The sequence below is a fragment of the Dromiciops gliroides genome, chromosome 2 (assembly GCF_019393635.1).
Source record: "Dromiciops gliroides isolate mDroGli1 chromosome 2, mDroGli1.pri, whole genome shotgun sequence".
NCBI lineage: Eukaryota > Metazoa > Chordata > Mammalia > Microbiotheria > Microbiotheriidae > Dromiciops > Dromiciops gliroides.
In genome coordinates, this window is record NC_057862.1 from 591,092,238 (window position 1) to 591,102,292 (window position 10,055).

The window sequence follows — 10,055 nt, forward strand, 5'->3', positions numbered from 1 at the left end:
GACCCTCCCAATCAGGTCAACTAAGGGAATTAAAAAGGTTCTGAATATCAAAAACTGAGTCAATCAGCATAGTGATGATATTTCAGGTGATCAGCTTATCCTGGAACAACTCATGATATCCTGTGGAGTCAAAACCAGGCAGAGTTGATGTTGGAATATAGAGTTACCAGGAGATATTTATTAGCTGTGTGATGCTAAGCAAGTGACTTAATTTATCAACCTCAGTTTCCTCCTCTGTAAAATGAAGATAGTAATAGCACCTACCTCCCAGTGTTATTGTCATATGAAATTTCAAAGCCTTATATCAAACTTCTTATAAATGATCTACATAAATGATAGCTATGTCATCATCCTCATTATCATCATTTACTCTAATACTTCTGTTCCTTACTATGAGACTGTTAGGCTAGGATCAGGACTAGGAGCTTCAAGAACAATTTTCCTTCATCCCTCTTCCAAATATTTTATCTGGTTATTCCATAAGTCTGACATTCCTTGATCTGACTATATTTTCTTATAATTACATATTACATCTTCTTCCTATTCCTCAATTATCTTAAAAAGTTCTTGTCCTATTAAAATATCCACTCACTCTATTTTTCTCTGATTCCTCTATAATTTCTCAGACCATCAACACTACTCTGGTTTTATTATCTTTTCTTCAAAAACTTGACATTGTAATTAATCAACTTATATTTAATTCCTTCCCTCCTTATCCTAGTGCCACTTGGATTATCCCATCATGGAACCTCTCTACTTCTATTTACAAGCTGCTGAACATAAGTTGGTTACAGAAATTTGTTGCATGAATTTGCTTACAAAGTTATTATAATTTCATTTGGGCCTTCATTGTGGAGGGGCTAATCATTTTACTCTTTCCAGAATCATGTCCTATTTTACTTCCCATTACTGCTATCTTAAACCTCAGCTCTCCTCTTGGATCCAATTGTCCAAGCCTAACCCTGATCAAGACCTCCACTTTTGCATCTGCAATTGACTTTTACACATGTTGAACTTGACATTCATCAACGTCTTATACTCAACATGTACAGAAAGGGAGTAATTAGCTTGCTCTACAAACTTATCCCACTTAACAATTTTCCTGTTACTGTTTAGGGTATCGCCATCCTCCTAGTCACCTAGGCTTACAACTTTCATGTCATCCTAGACTCTTTACTTTCTCTCAGCCCCTCATATCTAATCAATCATTAGCTCCTGTCACTTCTGCCTTTTCCACACCTCACATATATGCCCTTTCTCACTTTGCGGCAAGCCCTCATCCCCACATACCTGGACTATTGCAGTAGCTTACTGATTCGGTCTCCTTGCCATAAGTTTCTCCTCACTTTAGTTCTTTGTTCACTCTGCTGTCCATTGGATCTTCCTAAAATACAGTTCTCACCATTTCACAAAACATATCCCATTCAATCAAGTTAAGTGTCTTTCTCTTCCTTCAATAATATGGCATCCCCTATACCATTTTAAAGCCCTTCATAACTTGGCCTCATCCTAACTTTTCAGTTGTTTTTATATCTAATTCCCCTTCATATATTTTATGATCCAATAAATCCTGATTGTCCTCCAACAGGACATCCCACCTCTTCACTTTGAAAATGTTCACTGGCTGTCCCTCCAAACCTAGAACTATCTCCCTCCTCCTTTCTGCCTATTAGCTTCCCTGACTTCCTTCTGGTCATGCCTTTTTTATAAAGCCTTTTTCATTTCTCCTCAATTTTAGTGCCTTTTCTCTGAGACTACTTCCAAAATTAATTCTGTTTCTATATCTATATGTAAGTTTATCTCTGTCATCTGCGTTCCTGCCTATGTATGTATGTATGTATGTATGTATGTGTCATTTGGGCATTGTTTGCACACTGTTTCCCCTATTATACTGTGAGTTCCTTGAAATCAGAAACTATTTGTTGGCCTTTATTTGAAACCCAAGTGCTTAAGACATCACAGTAAGCAGGAACTTGAAAAAAATGATACTTGACAGACTAACTGACATAGACAACATAAAAAGTCATTGAAAAGGTACAGATTAGGGAGATGAAGTGTCCTGTACAAGAAATAGCAAGAATGTAAGGATTATGATGTTTGGAGTATGTGATAAGGAATAAAGTACAAGAAAGCTGTAAATACAAGAAGGGGTTAGGTTTTGAGGTATTTTCCAAGATTCACAGAAAAAAACCAAAATATTTGACCCTACAGCTGATACAGCAACTGGACATACTGAATGGGTATTGGGGGATGAAATGGGTATCTCTAGGTTTTAGGGAAATCACTGACAGCAGAATGGAGGGTGTATTGGAGTAGAGACTTGATGTAAGAAGACTAACTAAACATTTTTTTCTTTTTAATTTATTGTTTCTTTTATTTTTTTCTGTTTAGAATTTTATTTTCCAAATTACATATAAAAACAAATTTTGACATAAATTTTTAAAACTTTGTGTTCCAACTTCTCTTCCTCCCTCCCTTCCCACCCCAACCCCCAAGAACTCAAGCAATTCAATATAAGTTATACATGAGTAATCATGGGAAACATCTCCATATTAGCCAGCTGGTGAGAGAAAACAGGTAAAAACAAAACTTCAGATTAAGGAACTGTCAAAAAAAATATGCTTCAATCTGATTTCAGATACCATTAATTCTTTCTCTGTAGATTGATTGCAATTTTCTTTCTTTCTTTTTTTTTTTTTATTGTGGCAATGAGGATTAAGTGACTTGCCCAGTGTCACACAGCTAGTAAGTGTCAAGTGTCTGAGCCTGGATTTGAACTCAGGTCCTCCTGAATCCAGGGCTGGTGCTTTATCCACTGCACCTTCTAGCTGCCCCTGGATTGCAATTTTCATAAGTCCTTCAGAGTTATATGGGATCATTGCATTACTGAAAATAACCACCTGCTTCCCAGCAGATTATCTTATATTATTGCTGTGATTTTGCATATAGTACATTTCACTTTGCTTCAGTTCATGTAGGTCTTTTCAGGTTTTTCTGATAGCATCCTGTTCATCATAACTTTTATATAGTACCTTAAACTTGACAAAGAGTTTTCTTAACAATATCCCAGCAAAGTAGCTACTATATGTTTTGCCATTATCATCAATCATCAAAACTGTTTCCCTCCATCCAATTCCCTTCCCATGATATTTACTGTATTTTCTATCTTACCCTATTCTTCCTCAAAAGTATTTTGCTTCTGACTGCCCCCTCCCCAGCTCTGCCCTCCCTTCTTTCACCCTTCCCTCCTTATCCTCTTCCCCTCATACTTTTCTGTAGGGTTAAATAGATTACTCCTCCCAATTGGGTGTGTATGTTATTCCCTCCTTGAGCCTTTCTGATGAGATTAACATCTTTCAACTAGTTCTGTTTTCTAAATTTTCTTCCTCCCTCCCTCCTCAACCCTTCCTATGAAATCAAGCAATTCAAAATAAGTCACACATGTGCAGTTAAACAGAGCATCTTCACCTTCCTTGAAAGTGTTTTGGTTTTTACTGCTCCCTCCACCAATCTGCCCTTCCTTCCTTCCCCTCTTCTCCCTCCCCCGACCTTACACCTTTCCCTCCCACTTACCCTCAGGGCAAAATATATTACTATAGCCACTTGAATATTTATGTTATTCTTTCTTTGAGCCAATTTTGAGGAGAGTAAGGTTCACTCACTCCCCCACTCCTTCGCCCTCTTCCCCTCCCTTCCATAAGCTTTTTCTTGTTTCCTTCATGTGAGCTCCCTCCCCTGTCCACGGCTGCCCTTCCCCCTCCCCCAGTGCTTTCATCCTACCCCTCAACCCTATTTTAAAGATGTCATCATGGACTAACAAAACTTCTATTGGAATTATCCAGTTGTGATGTTATGAAAGCCTGCACCAGGTTGGCAGCTGTGAATACAGAAAAAATGGAGGTAAAAATGCTGTAAAGACAGAAACTATAAAAATCAGCAATGGACATGATATATGCAATGCCTATAATTGCGTAGCTCAGGATCACATCAAGGTTATAAACTGCGACTTCTTAGAATATGATGCTATCCTAAACAGTATTAGGGAAGTTCAGAAGAGGGAAGGGTTGGGGGAAAAGATCATTAATTATGTTTAAGGCATGTTGAATAGGAGATTTAATTTGAAATGCCCAAGAGGCAATTGGTGTTGCTAGACAGGAAGAAAGGAGAGAGTTGAGTGTTGGATAGATTTGTGTACCATTTACATAGAGATGATAATAGTACTTATAGGAATTGATGAAATAATCAAGTGAGATGTTATAGAAGGAAAAGAGAAGAGAGCCCAAGATAGAGCACTGGAGAAGACATAGTAGGCATTATGTGACTGAAGATTAGACAAAGGAGAATATGAAGAAACAGTTTGGCATATGAGAATCACATGGAGAAAGCAGTGCTACAACAAATGGAGAAGAAAAATGTTCAAGAGATGTGGGTGATTGACACATGGCTGACACCTATCTTCTAGGGTGATTATACATTACTTCTCTACACTGTAGTATGTGTTTGAGGGGAAAAAAAAACACCTAGTTACTAGGCTCCATACATGACATTACATCTTCATTCTTTTGTTTTTCTCACTTTGCTTCACAGATCCAAAGCTCCACTCAGGCCCGACCTCAAATGCTATTTCCTATAAGATTCATTTGTAACTACTCTGGTTCATAGTGCCCATTCCCTGACATAAGTTTGATACATATTTATTGTGGTTGTTGTTGGTCAGTCATTCGGTCAAGTACAACTTTTCATGAACTTGTGGACCAGAGTATGGGAGGCACTTCTATCCTTTATTATCTTCCTAAATCTGTCAAAGTTCATGGTTATTGCTTCCATTATATTATCTATCTATATCATCTTCTTCTATTCCCTTCTCCTTTTTGCCTTTACTTTTCCCCAACATTGCTTTTTCCAAATAGTCTGGTTTTCTCATTACATAGCCAAAATATTTATGTGTCAACTTCAGTGTTTGTCCTTCCAATGAATAGTCTGAATAATTGTATTAATTTGGTCTCCTGTTTGTCCTAGGGACTCTCAAAATTTTTCTTTATCTCTATAATTTTTAAGCATCAATTCTGTGGCACTCAGAATTCCTTATAGACCAACTATCATAGCCATGCATTGCTATTAGGAAAAAAACAAACAAACAAATAACGTACCTTTGACTATATGGACCATTTGTCAGACAGATGACATCTCTGCTTTTCAGTATGCTATCCAGATTTGCCATCGATTTCCTTCCAAGGCAGTTGTCATCTTTAGTAATATTTGAGACCAAGAATATAAAATCTCACAGTGCTTCAATTTATTCTACTTCTATTTTCCAGGAAGTGGGAGGACTAGTTGGCAAGATTTTTTTTTTATGTTAAGCTTCAAACCAGCTTTTAAATCCTCCTCTTTTACCCTCACCAAGAGGCTCCTTAATTCTTTCTGCCACTAGAGTGGAACTGTCTGCATATTTGAAATTGCTGATATTTCCTCCAATAATCTTAGTTCTGGCGTTTGAGCCATCTAGCCTAACATTTTGTGTTATGGACCGTGTATGTAAGTTAAATAAGTAAGGTGACACTATACAGCTTTGTTGTACTCATTTCCCAATCTTACAAACAAATCATTTGTTCCACAATTGGTTCTAACTGTTACTTCTTGATCTGCATATATGTTCCTCAGGAAACAAGGAAGATGATTTGGCACTTCAAGCTTATTTAGGACTTGTGAAATTTTGTTGTGATCCACACAAAGTCTTTAGTATAGTCAAGGACACACAAGTAAGTTGTTGTTGTTGTTGTTTTCTTGAACTCTCTTGCTTTCTCCATTAATACAGTGAATAATGACAATTTGGTCTCTAGTTACTATACCTCTTTGAAAACCAGCCTACTCTCCTGGTAATTCTTGTGTCACATACTGCTAAAGTCTATCTTGCAGAATCCTAGTATAAACATGCCAGCATGGGAAATAACCGTATATGTATGTGTATATATATATGTATATGTATGTATATATATGCATATGTATCTATATATATGTGTATGTGTGTATATATATTTAGGATTTTGAACCTTCTTTGGCATTGCTATTGTGATAAAATAATGGAATTTGGCAAATGCCCAGGGGTCCCAACTGAATGTTCGTACTGTTTGGGGAACTTGCTATGGATGATTGGATATGGGCCACACCTGACATGCCCTGAGTGATGTATGCTGCTCATGTTAGCAGGGAAACAACTCTCCACATCCAGCTTGAACGACCTCCCTTTTGGAGGAGGGAAAGTAAAAGTAGAAAAAGGAATGCTCGCTCAGGGGAGCTTATCTTTTCCTGCTGGTAAGCTTCTGGGAGCTGACAGCTGTATCCTATTGAAACTACAAACCCCAGGTGGTGAGTTAATAAAAATGGATCAAGCTCTTTGAATTAGCTGAACTGGAAGCAAGTTTGTGGATTCCGTTGGTCTTTATTTGCAGGAGCCAGGGAGATTATCCATTTTTCTTTTTCCCTATTCTCTTTTCCTTGACTTTATTAATTTTACCTTTGCTGTGTATTTTATTCCCATTAATAAAACTTGATTTGTTTGTGGAAAAAGAGGCTGTTAATCTCCTTATTGTTCTGTGAGAAATAACTAAAAAGGCAGTTTGGGAGGAAGAAAACTTTGGACCTAGAGGTCCCTCATTATTTTCTGAACCCCAATATTACAGCGTGCCACCCAAATAAGTCTCTCCATATTAAATTTGGCCCCTACACTACTTAATTTCTTCTGCTTCTTTTAATTTCTTACTATTTTTGTCTCTTATTTTGTTCCTTCTTTTTTTGTGCATGAAACTTTCCCTGGATAGCTCTAACTTTCTTGCAGAAATATCCTGTCTTTCCCATTCTATTATTTCCTTCTATTTCTTTGCATTTTTAAAAGAAAACATTTTTATTTCTCCTTGCTATACTTTGGAATTCTGCATTCAGGTGATATACATACAAACATACTTCTATACATACGTATGCATGCATGTTCTATCTTTAATGGTGGTTAGGTGGGACAGTTGATAAAGTACCAAACCTGATATTGGGAAGTCTCATCTTCCGGAATTCAAATTTGGTCTTAGATACTTAATAGCTGTGACTTAATAGCAAGTGACTTAATCCTTGTTGCCACAGTACCTTATCTATAAAATTAGGTGAAGATAATGGCAAACCACTCTAGCATCTGTGATGTTTAAAATCTAAATTTTGGTCACCTTAAATTAGAAGCTTCAGCACCAGTCTTTGGGCATTAAACATTTATTAAAGCATACAGATATTTACAAAGAGTTCAGAAAGTTAAGAAAAAGAAGTCCTACCTAGCCTAGAGTTCCTGCCTGGTTGGGTTCTTCCTCAAGTCCTCCTCCACGAGCCTGCTTTAATCAGGAACTCCCCAGCAAGCTGATTGTGGAAGCTTTTTATAGATATGGAATAGAGGCGGTCCTTACACACTGCTTCAAGATGATTGGTTGGCGTCATCCAAATCCATTGGTTTTGAATGTGTTCTCAAGTTGAGTTCACAGTCTAGCTTCTGAGAACAATACCTTCTTAAGGCATAGCCAGGTGTGATTACAATCCAATTAACTTGAAGTAGGCTTAATCAGCAGTCAATCACTCTCACTTGATTCAATCAGTATAGTTTACTCTCCAGGTGGGTCTTTGAATATCTGCTAAATCCCATTATTTCATCACACATCTTTACCAAGAAAACCCCAAATGGGGTCATGAAGAGTTGGATGTGACTGAAACAACTGAAGAACTTTCTGTATTTACTTATAGGTATCTATAGTTATCTATATATTACTTATAGGTATCTATATTGCACTTTATGTTTTGCAAAGTGGTTATTTTCAAAATATGAACACATTTTTTCTTCACAAGAACTGACAGGTAGATAGTACTATTTTCCTCTTTTTAGAGATGAGAAAAGTGGGGGAGACAGATGGATAGATTTGAACTAAGCTTTTGCTGAATTCAGGTTCAGTGCTCTGTAACTGTGCCACTTGATTTCAGGATCTGTTTCCCTTATGTCCTTTCTTTCTTAGTACACAGAATAATGCCAAGCATTTAGTCAGCTTCTCAGTCTGCTTTCTCATGATAAGAATTAATCAAATGCCTTTTCTAACTCATACACAAAATATTTTATCTTTTTTCTCATCTCTTAAATGATAGGGTTGGAATTAGTGGCTTCTGATTTCTCTTTCACTTCCAAATCTTTAATCTTATGATCCTAAGATCCTACTTAAAGATAACTATTGTGTCTCTCTTAATCATCATAATAAACATCAATAGTTACTTTTACTTCTCATATGAAAGAGTTTCTAGTTCCCCTTTCATTTTACTAGCCCTACTACCATATGTTTGCAAATTAACAGGAGAGAACAAGTCATTTTCACTTATAAACTCTCAGGAAATATAAAAGATTTGTAAGTATATGATACAAAATGAAGTTTCAGGACAGGGTAAATTTAGATACTCTCTAGTTTGCCACTATAGAAACTAAAATATGGCACATTGATTTGCACATAATACTTGACTTGGGACTCTGCTTAGGGGAGAATACAGATTTCATCTTCCTTTGTCTGGACACTATTTATATTACTGAAACATAACATTATTTAGCCTTTTAAGCTATTATGTCACATGGTGTATAATCATATTGAACTTCTAAGTCCATGAAAATCCCAATATCTTTTTCACATGCCTCCTTACCCTTCAATTTTTGCAGCTGATTTTCTTACAAACTGCCAGGATTTAGGATCTATTTCAAAAACTCATCCATTTCTTCCCTCTTATTGAGTAGTTAGTAGAATATTGCTACATCAATACTGCTTCTGTGCTCTTTCCATTGATTCTCATCTAAGTGCTCTCCAGGATGCTTCCTCCACTCTTCTCCTTGAATTTTCTAACATGAGTATATGTTCTTAATCTACAGTGCTACTTCACAGTACTTTTTATCTAATCTCTTCCTTTCGAATAAGAAATAACTTTCCATATCAAGGCATGAATCACATGCCACAAAATATCAGTTAGGATTTACTTCTTTCTGTTTCAACTTCTAGTTGGTTTTATTTATTCCCAATAATAATAATAATAGCTAATATTTATATAGCATTATAGTACTTAAGCTTTGTAAAGTATTTCCAAAATATTATTTCACTTTATCCTCATAACTCTAGGATCTCCATTTTAGAGGTGAAGAAACTAAGGAAGAGAGTTATCAAGAGACTTGTCCAGAATCAAAGAGATGGTATGTGTGACCAAAATTATTTTGAATTTTCCATGGATTATATTATCTGCTGCTCTGCCTATTTCAACTCTATAGAACAAGATACCCCAACTTCTAATATTCCCTTGTGTCCAGTCTTTCTCCTCCTTCCTCCCTGCTTTCCTATTTAACTTTTGTCTATCTCTCCCCCTTCATTAGATTGTAGCACTCTGGAGTGCTGGGAATATATTTATTTTTTGTTGATTAAATTCCCAAGTGCTTACCAAAGAGCTTGGTGCATAATAGGTGCTTGAGAAATGTTTATTGGATTTGATTTGTTTCATCAATGTTTTCTTCTTTCTTATGTAACATACTCCTTACTTTTTTTTTTTTTTGCGGGGCAATGGGGGTTAAGTGACTTGCCCAGGGTCACACAGCTAGTAAGTGTCTGAGGCCGGATTTGAACTCAGGTACTCCTGAATCCAGGGCCGGTGCTTTATCCACTGCGCCACCTAGCCGCCCCAACTTACTTTTTTTGATAGGTCGAAAGAGTGTGTAAGGAAGGAGAAAATAATGAATAATGTCAGGAGGACCTGAGTTTAAATACAGCCTCAAGGGGCACCTAGGTGGTGCAGTGGAAAGAGCACCGGCCCTGGAGTCAGGAGGACCTGAGTTCAAATCTGGCCTCAGACACTTAACACTTACTAGCTGTGTGACCCTGGGCAAGTCACTTAACCCCAGTTGCCTCACTAAAAAAAAATAATAAATACAGCCTCAGACACTTAACACTTACTAGCTGTGTGACCCTGGGCAAGTCACTGAACCCCAATTGCCCCACAAAAATAAACAAATA